Source organism: Sphaerodactylus townsendi, linkage group LG11, assembly GCF_021028975.2.
Source record: "Sphaerodactylus townsendi isolate TG3544 linkage group LG11, MPM_Stown_v2.3, whole genome shotgun sequence".
NCBI classification, from domain to species: Eukaryota; Metazoa; Chordata; class Lepidosauria; order Squamata; family Sphaerodactylidae; genus Sphaerodactylus; species Sphaerodactylus townsendi.
The window spans coordinates 12877529-12887945 of NC_059435.1; positions in this window are offsets into that span (position 1 = coordinate 12877529).

A 10417-nucleotide genomic window follows, 5' to 3' on the forward strand; every position below is an offset into this window, starting at 1 on the left:
TTAATCCTTTGGACGTGAGCCCAGTTTGTCTCTTTTAAGTGACTGGCAACTAAACAAGACACCTGTAGAATATTTTATCTATTATTATATAAAGAAGAGATACTTTTTATTAAGCAAGACAGTAAAAAAAATAAAGGCATAATAAAATTAACCCCACAGAACCTATGGAAATGCATGCTAACAGGCTCACAGTTTCTAGCATTGTCTTGCAATATAATTGAGCAGCATGTTCCACACCATGAACTATAAAAAACAAGGGCTGCTGGGAAGTGCAGTCCTTGGCCATCTGGGAGGCCATCAGATTCAAACTCCTCTTAGAGGGAAAAGGAGTACACTTCCTAGCAGCCCTTGCAAAGGCTGCTGCTGTAGGGAATGCTGCTGCCTTCGTGCAGGCACTTTCCAAAGAGGAGGGGGTGTCATTGAGAAAGGCAACAGGCACTCTGCAAACTCCCCCCCCCTTTCCAAAGCCAGGATCCACCTTTGCAAATGGCGGGTGTGCCTATGGAGATGGGGAGAACTCTGCTACCATCCCCTTTGTAAAGCCAAGATCCAGCTTTGCAAACAACAGTTTTCTAAAGCCCGTTGTATTTTCCTCACTCAACGGGCTTTATTGCTAGTTTAGTCATATTCCAAATCCAAATCCAAATCCAAAAACCTTTATTAGGCATAAAACCAGTGCCAAGAATTTCAAATACAATAAAAAGATCATTATTGCTCAACTTGCAGTACACCGAGCAAAAACATAGCAACAGCTTCAGATATTTCCACACTAGAGCTATTTAGAAGCTTAGCCATTTTTGTTTTATCAGAGAGGAGCATAATCCTGGTTGGTAAATCACAGTTCCTCCCCAAATTCCTTGGTTCTTGATGCGTTGTTTGTACTCTTTGGAAACGAATGGAGCAGAGAATATGAGAAAGTGTTACAGCTTGTATCAGGACAGAATTGACAGCGACGCCATCTAATTGTGGAATACCAGAGAATCGACCTTGAAGATGTGTGCTGATCGTGAAAAGAAGCTTACACCCTTGCTCTGGTTCCATGACCCATCTGCTACATTGTAATTAATAAGTTGTTGCAGATATATAGCAGGGCTAGTTTTCTGAGGGATAATCCCAAAGACTATTGGAGAGCAAGAGCTTTGTGCTTTGCTCAGGAGAAATTGGTACTCTTGATCAAATAATCTAGACTTTAAGCGATGGCAAATCTCCGGAGCGGTGAGCATTTGTAGGGCCTCCCAAGAGAAGCCCAAGGAAAAGATCTTTTTTTCAATATGTAGCCACCATTTCGAAAGCTGAAGCTCTCTCATTTCTAACTGGGACAAACTGTTAGGGTCAGTGCAAAAACAAAGACGCAGCCAAAACTTAAAAGTTACAACCCATGTCCTTGTTTCTAATAAATGTTGCCCTGATTCCAAACAAAGAACACCATAGGGGACACAATGCGGGGTGCCAAAGTCATATTAATATTAATCATATTTTTTTAACAAACCAGGTTCGAGTTTTTTGTCTCCACTTTTAGGTATTATCAAAAAAGATCCAAAGTACCCAATGTCTTACTAAGAAATCTTGGTCTTTGCTTTCTGAGACCTCCAGCCAATGAAATCAGATTTCTTTCTCGCAGGACTGCTTATTTATAGAGAAACTTATCAATCTTATCATTCTTGAAGTTTGGTCTCACAATCGTGCGACTGTTTCTAAAAATCTGATTGGCTACCCTAAGTAAGAGATAGCTACACAGGGTAGCTACACACAAATAGCCAGTCAGCAAGTGCCTATGAGATCATCTGAGATACCAAGATAAAAGGCCAGCCCCAACTCTTAATTAGGAATTAATCAAGGTTTTTCCTGTAATTGTTCTATAACTAGTTGTTCAAGGCAAAGGATGGTCAAAACAACAGGTGTGTAATCTCTCATTCAATGTGCAAACTCAGCAAGAAAAAAGGAATAATGTCATTGCTACCGCAACACTTCTACCTTGGAATTAAAAATATAACTGGTGGTGCACATTCTGGAGCCTGCTTCAGTATTATTGCACTCTGTGACATGCCCATAGTGTAAAGGAGACACATACAGTGTATTGTCAAAGGCTTTCACGGCCGGAATCACTTGGGTGCTGTGTGGTTTCCGGGCTGTATGGCCGTGTTCTAGCAGCATTCTCTCCTGACGTTTCGCCTGCATCTGTGGCTGGCATCTTCAGAGGATCCTCTGAAGATGCCAGCCACAGATGCAGGCGAAACGTCAGGAGAGAATGCTGCTAGAACACGGCCATACAGCCCGGAAACCACACAGCACCCAAGACACATACAGCTTTGTATGTTCACACATGTCCAAGCCTTGTGAAGATGCCCAATGGAGATTCCATCTATATGTTGTTGTCAGAATTGCCTTCCCTGCCACTACCGTCTTCATTGTGCCTGATCTCTGTGTGTTTGGAATTGTGTCTCCAAAGGGGTACACGTGCATAAATGTTCTGTGTCTGAGGTACCTCTTCCTTTTTCTTTTTTGCAGGATTCAGACTTTTTATTCAGAATCTATCCACTTCAGGTGTACACCTGCACATTCTTCCTTGTGTAGTTGCTATGGTACATAATGGTTGGGCATAGTGAGTAGGCAATGACCCCTTTCACACAAATCCCTTAAAATGTTTTTCAAATGGTTTCAAACCCCCCCCCCCCCCATTACAATGATGTATGTCTGCACTAATACCCCTCAAAACGATTCCTGGACAAGATTATGTGATCCTCCTCCCATTTAGTTCTGTGTTGAAACGATGCTTCAATGCTTCACACAGCCTCGTGCTGCATTCTATACTCCTTTTATCCACAATGCATCGAAGACTGCCCCCCCCCCCCCGAGGTGGGATCCAGCAAGTTCTCACAGGTTCCCGAGAGTAGGTTACTAATTATTTATGTGTGCCGAGAGGGGGTTACTAATGGGTGATTTTGCCACGTGATTTTTGCCTTAGTTACGCCCCTCCTCTCAGCAGTAGCGGGCAGAACTTGAAGCAGTCTAGCAGGAGGAGCACCGGCGTGCGTGGCAGCCTGCACCTGTGTGCATTCGTTTCCCGCCCAAGGACTGGCGCAGCGGCTGCGTCCTTGCCACAGCCCCGTCCAGGAATGCCCCGCCCCCGGAATGCCCGGCCACACCCCCGTCATGCCCCGCCCAGCCCCATTGGCACTACGCCACAGTTTGAATCCCACCACCATGGGAACCTGTTACTAAAATTTTTGGATCCCACCACTTCCCCGCCCCATAAAAGAAAAAAACAGGAAAATACTGCAAATAAAGAGGCAAGGGGGAACTGAGTAAGCTCGGAAAATGGCACCGAGGAGGAAGTTCAGGGAACCAGAGAAGCGTGGGAAACATAGTCAGTTTATGGCACAGCAAACGAAGACAGTTTCGATATGTTTCAGCCGGAGAATCATTTTGAAAGCGGATTCATTTAAAATGTTTTGAGGCTAGAAATGAAACGTTTGGGTGCCAAAAAAAAAAAAAGGTAATGTGGACTTCCTTGGAGGAATTGTTTCATTTCCTGCCTCAAAAATGTTTTAAAAGGTACATGCGGAAAGGGCCACTGTCCGAGCATCGCCACCATGCGTAGACAACTACACTGCAGAACTCACTGTAGTTAGGAACTTACCAGGAACTTAGTACACCAGTATGCAGGGTATCGTTTCTGTACTGCATTCCTGTAGTTGCTTTCCATGAGCTGGTTTCAACATATGCAGTTCTAAACGGTTCCAGCGTATAAGAAAGAAATAGCTACTGAAACAATTAAATTGTCATTGGTGCAGGTGACCCAGCAAAGGTTTTCAGCTTGGATCTGCAGAAGATCTAGAGGCTAGATAAAGCGGACATTATGTAACACAGTGGAGCAATGCAAGAGGCTTTCTGAAGCCGTGATCAAATCATTTTTCATCTCCAGGGATGGGTTCGGAACATGAGCTTTGTTGCAGGATGATTGAACCGCAAGAAGGATCGTGATATGACGAGGTTTCATAACCGTGGGCTCCAGAACAGCAGCCTGAAGAAAATTACAGCAGTTGTCTTGAAGACTCTGAAGCATAAATCACCACATCCCTATCTGCTAGGAAAATCATAAGCGGCTCTGAAGTTGAGTGATGTTGCATACAGGTCTATGCAATAAATCTCAAGCGTGCTTCAGGCTCCAGGAAGATCGTAGTTTCTGCGTGGCTCTTGGGTAACCATGGCCCAAAGAACATTTTAACAATGTCACAAAAGTGACATTCTAGCTGCAAATGATATTTGTCTCTACTTCTATCAGACAGTGCTCTGAAATGTATAACTTTCAGAATTACCACTACTGTTGCACTCTGGCTATAACTAATATTTCAAATACGTATATTTATGAGTTTATTGGTTGTAAATACAATCATTTCTTGTAGACTACATCCAACCGGTAAGTTCAACTTATTTTTAACAATTATAACAAATAAATTCAGGGTTATCCGTATTAATTCAGGTAGGTATTTAGTTCAAGTTAGTACAAGAAATGATTGTATTTACAACCAATGAAATATATATAAAAAATATGAACAATGATATAAACTCATGTATATAAACTCATAAATATACGTATTTGAAATATTAGTTATAGCCAGAGTGCAAAAGTAGTGGTAGTTCTATTATTATTAATATTGACTGTTGCACCCCCTTTTCTTATGTAACTTTCAGAATTACCATTTTTAGATTGGCTTTGGGGCATAAATGTTAATTAGTTTGAATCTTGGCCAAGTTCTCAAAAAGTCCGAAGTAGAAGTGTAACCTCTCTCTGTGGGTTCTGTGGGGCAGAACTTGGGATGAGTTTGCAACCACAATTTTTTAAAAACAAAATGGTTTACTTTCTTAACATATAACATCAAACATCAACATTTAACATTACACTTCAAGGTCCTGTCCAGGTCGCATTTTCAAGTCCTTATATTTACAGTCTACTGATACTGCCAAGTCCAATTCTTCTTTGCAAGTGGGTTGGCTCCTGAAGACTCCAAGGGCTTGGTGAACAGGATTCAACATGATGAAGGTTTCCAGGAGAACTCTCACCCATTACAACCACAAAAAGAACCCTGAAACAATAAACTCCAACATTTACAACATAGCAAAAATAAACAACTACCTTCCCAGTAGTTCCCAACACATATTAGCAGTTACCTAATAACTTAAGGTAAGTTAGGGCTTATACAAACCAAGGTCCGAGTCTGGTAGCCTTGTCTCCTCCAACTACATGAGCTCAGCAGCCTTCTCCTGCTTTGGGTCTCCACCCCTTTCTGGGTCAACCCATTCTGAGCATGGGGGTTACAGAAGCATCTCACTTCATTATTTTTGGAATGCTTTGCAGTGTATAGGGATGAAATACTTGCTTTCCAGATTTTTTGTTGTTGTTTTTTGCTACTGTTAGGCTGTTTTTGCAAAGCACAATCATACCCAGTTACAACCAGTTTCTTACGATCTGGGTCTGTTTTATCCCATTTCCTCCCTTTGCACGGCTGCCCATTTTTTTTTTGAAGGAATCCAGTGAAGACCAGGAAGAAATACTCCAATTTCTTTCGCATGAACCCGGGACATCTGTATTTACACTGCAAGCGTATCTGAGCATGCATAAAGGAAATGTAATAGAAATATTACAGAAATGATCTGGTTAGCATGGGAGCAGATTCATCTGCAAATCAGTGCTGAGTAAAGGCAGTATAGAGCAGTAGTTAGAACACAGGACTATGAAGAGGGAGTCCTGGGTGCCAGTTCACACGTTGCTTTCAATCTCACCACAGTGCCTTGGACCGATCACCATCTCGGGCAGCTCCATTCGACGGGCTGGATGCCAGACTGTGGTGTCCTGGCTACACCAGCCCACTGCTGCAGCAGAATGGAGAGGCTACAAACATGAAAAAGCTTCCTATCTGCTGGAAAACTCCCACTGGGGTTAATGGACATACACTGAAAACGTTGTGTATGTCCAAAGCCCTGGGCACTAACTCAACAGGGGTAGGAGCTGACTAGCACAGGCTTCTTCCCCCTCCCAGCCCGCCCCTAGACTCCCTCTGTTATGCTGGTGGCAGGGGCGCAGGGATGCTGGGGCAGCATTTAGTGCCATACTCCACCACCAAGGACGGGTATTCACCCCTCTTCCAGGGCAGGTGCCCCAGGAAGGGCAAATTTGTTGATGTGGCCCCACACTGCTCCCAATGGTAGATTCATCCCCCTTCTTTCAATGGGGTTTTTAGTCTAGTAGTGTTGTTGTGTGGATAAAATGGGGGGCACCCTATATACCCATGGTGGCGAACCTTTGGCACTCCAGATTTTATGCACTACAATTACCATCAGCCCCTGCCAGCCCCAGATGTAGTCCATAACATCTGGAGTGCCAAAGGTTCGCCATCACTGCTGTATATACTACCTAAAAGCTTTGGAGGAAGGCTTGGATTAAAAAAAAAGAATATTGTACAAAAGGATGTATCAAACACACCTGTTTTTCCAACCACAATCTATTATGCTAGTCTGCCTAGCAATACCCCACCCAATTCCAAATCTACTTTTGTTTTTGGCTTGGCTTTACAAGAAGAGCCACTGTTGTGGCTGTCTTTAACTTAGCAATCACCACTATCTTTAAGAGTGCAATGTCAACGTTAGCCCAAATAAACTCAAAAATACACACGTTGCACTCTGGCTGTGTCCTATTTTATATATTGATCTCACATATAATTAAACAACTTAACACTTCTATTTGTATTTACATTTCCTTATTTCTCTGACAAAGTTCTTAAAGGTACAGCATAAGGCTTCCAACTCTTGTAACTAAACATAAATCATCACTTAGTCCATTCAATTCTTTGTTCAGAAACCAAGCTTCAGTTCCATATAGTCCATATTCCAATTCTGTAGGTTCTACATAAAAAACGTCTCGCTCGTATAGAACGTTTTTCGTGCGTCTTCCTCAGTATGCCAGTATGTTCAATCACACTTCCAACAGTTCTTTGAGGCTTCTAATGGGTATATCTGACATAGCAACATAAATGAACAAATCAGCCTCTTCTTCCTGTGGGCACACGCTCGTTGTTTTTTTTAAAAAGGCCCCAGTCGGAAAAGAAGATTGGAGAGGAAAAGAGAGGAAAAGAGAGGGAAAGAAGATTGCAGGAGCCCCTTGTTGATCTGTTGGCAGCACATCATCAGGCAAAAAGGGTGAGTGGCGGGTCACGCTATGTGCTCGGCATTTGTCTTTCAATTTGTGTATATTATGATACAGTGAAAAAAGAAGCGAGAGAGCTGTCGAAGATCAACATTGTGGCCCCAAAAAGTCTGAGCCAGAGACACTGCCTCTTGGATGGAAAACAAAACCTCCCAAGTCAGCTTCTGTCTCTAAAGTGGCTCTCTCTCTTAGTACCAGAGAGAGGTATAGGTTCAATCCCATAGGCCAGTGATGGCGAACCTTTTCGAGACCGAGTGCCCAAATTGCAATCCCAAACCCACTTATTTATCACAACGTGCCAACACGGCAATTTAACCCGAATACTGAGGTTTTAGTGTAGAAAAAATGGTTGGCTCCGAGGCGTGCATTACTCAGGAGTAAGCTTGGTGGTAGTTGGTGGCTTTGCTTTGAAGCAACCGTGCAACTCTTCCAATGTGGGTAGAATTCATGACTCTAGGGAGGCCGCATTTACTCAGAAGCAATCCCCTAATTGCCAGCAACCGAAGTTCAATTCCACAGGTGAAGGTTTGCAGTTCTTTCGTGATGAAAATTCAGTGGGGCTTTAACAGCTTTTAAAAGGGTTACTTAAGTAACTGCTTCCTCAAAAAAATCCAGGTCTTAGGTTTAATGCTAATAATCGAGCCCAGCGGCCCAGGCCAGCCTAGATGAAGAAGAAGACTTTATTTATGGTCAATGACCAAATATACCAGCCTAGATGTGTGTGTGTGTGTGGGGGGGGTGACTCTGTTTGTGTGTGCCCACAGAGAGGGCTCTGAGTGCCACCTCTGGCACCCGTGCCATAGGTTCACCACCACTGCCATAGGCTAATCCAATCATGTCAGATCTTGGAAGCGATGCAGGATCCGCCCTGGTGAGTATCTGGAGCAGAGACCACTGAGGACGTCTAAGCTTTGCACATATAGCCATTTCAATTTCAATTTCAAGCCACCCCTGAACATCTGTTACCTTGAAAACCATATGAGGTCTCTTAAGTTAGTGGTGATTTGGTGGCAAGGGGTGGGGGAGGGAGAGAGATAAGGGACATTCTTGTAAAGTTTGGCCAGTCTTATCAAAACTGTTTCCATTTTCTTCAAAGCTCCTCTCGTGTTTGATTCAACTAGACTACCACTCAAATTCAACTAGACTACCACTCGAGGAAAAATGTGGTGATTCCCTTGGGGTCGGGGTGTCCAACTCTGGCCCTCCAGATGTTCATGAACTACAATTCCCATCAGCCCCTGCCAGCATGGTCAGTTGGGATGTACGGAATCCTTCTCCCCATTGAGAAATATTCTTACTCTCGCAAAAGCTCTTGTGGCTTTCCTGGAAAATAAGCTATGATTTTGTGGCATCATAAAGACCCAACACATTTTATCCTAACACAAACTTTTTATGGACTACAGCAGCTCACTTTGCCAAAATTCCTTATATATTTTGCTTCCATTGTTGCTTTGGGTAAAATTTGAGAGACTCTCTTCCCTCAGGTTATTTTGAATTTCTCATCCCTCCTGTTTCAAACAGAAAATACTTGGTTCAATTTTGCTTTACCCTTGGGGTCCTTTATTCTTGTTCCATTTTCTTTTTTCCTTATACCAAATTTTCAACCCTAGCAGTAAATCAGCATTACTATATCGCACTATATTACGTTTTATTTACACAAGATGAATGGATCTTCGGAACCTATAGTGGAAAGTAGAAGATCAAGTTCCAAAAATACCAAAATAATAGGGTTACTCCAATCTAGAGATGCGGCCCCCAAGTGGGACCTGGGAAACTCCCAGAATTACAGCTCACTACAGAGATCAGCTCCCTTAAAGAAGACAGTGGACTGTATGCTCTTGTATCCCACTGACATCCCTGTCCTCCCCAGGCCCCGCCCCCAAATTTCCAGGAGCATTCCAACCTGGATGTGTAAACTCTACCTTGCACCCCCCATCAATGGCCAGAGGTCGGACAGACTTGACCACCCTACTCTAATCGTATCTCCTGTTCCTGATAGTCAGTGGTGGGATCCAAAAATTTTAGTAACAGGTTCCCATGGTGGTGGGATTCAAACTGTGGCGTATCGCCAATGGGGCTGGGCGGGGCACAGCGGGGGCGTGGGCGGGCATTCCAGGGGTGGGGCATTCCTGGGCGGGGCTGTGGCAAGGACACAGCCGCTGCGCCGGTCCTTGGGCGGGAAACGAATGCACGCAGGCGCAGGCTGCCACGCACGCCGGTGCACCTCCTGCTAGACTGCTTCAAGTTCTGCGCGCTACTGCTGAGAGGAGGGGCGTAACGAAGGCAAAAATCGCGTGGCAAAATCACCCATTAGTAGCCCCCTCTCGGCACACACAGATAATTAGTAACCTACTCTCAGGAACCTGTGAGAACCTGCTGGATCCCACCTCTGCTGATACTTAGTATTCTGTAGATTTCTGCTTTATAAGTATTACTTCAGTATAGCAGCGCTCCTGTTCCTTCTGCCTGGATCCTTTTCTGCCATCAGAAAGAAATGGGGACAAATGGATCCTTGTCCTCAGGAATGAAAGTCTCATCAAGATCTTACTGGTGCTGCATTGGGGACTTGAATCTGAAGAGGGTGGTATACCTTCGGTCTCATCCTTGTCTTTACACAACACCATACCCTACCGGTTTAGTTTCAACCCTGCTTGTGCCCGTACCATCATGTGAACCAGCTTCAGCATTTTCCATTTCCTCATGGCCAAAATATTCACGGGTGTATCTGGCTTCGTGTTGTTTGGCCCAATGTAGAATTTTTGCAGACAAACAGCCGTACAAGCACAAGACTATAAAATCTTTTAAATAAAAATGCTGTAACTGTTTACATACACTTGGACTCTGCCTTTTTATTACCAATTATTGGTGCTGTAAACAAGAGGGATTAAGACCGAACAACAGTGCAAAAACAACAAACCGTTTCCGCAGCTGACAAATTTATTTTGAGCTGTCCATGCGGCAGGAATGTTCCAGTTCAACAGTCCGGATACAGAGATAAGAGATATGAGTACATGATGATGGTTATCTGGGAATTCTTATTGGCTGAGCATAATTCGTGGCGTTTAGCTGTTAGATGAACAATATGTAGATTACTGAAGTTCTCTAGAGCAAACCACGTGGTTGAACTGCCAAGCAATAGCGGACTATTGCCCAGAGCCATAGTGAGGGGAAACTGCCCCCGAGGCACGTGTGTGTCCTGTGCCCTGCCACACA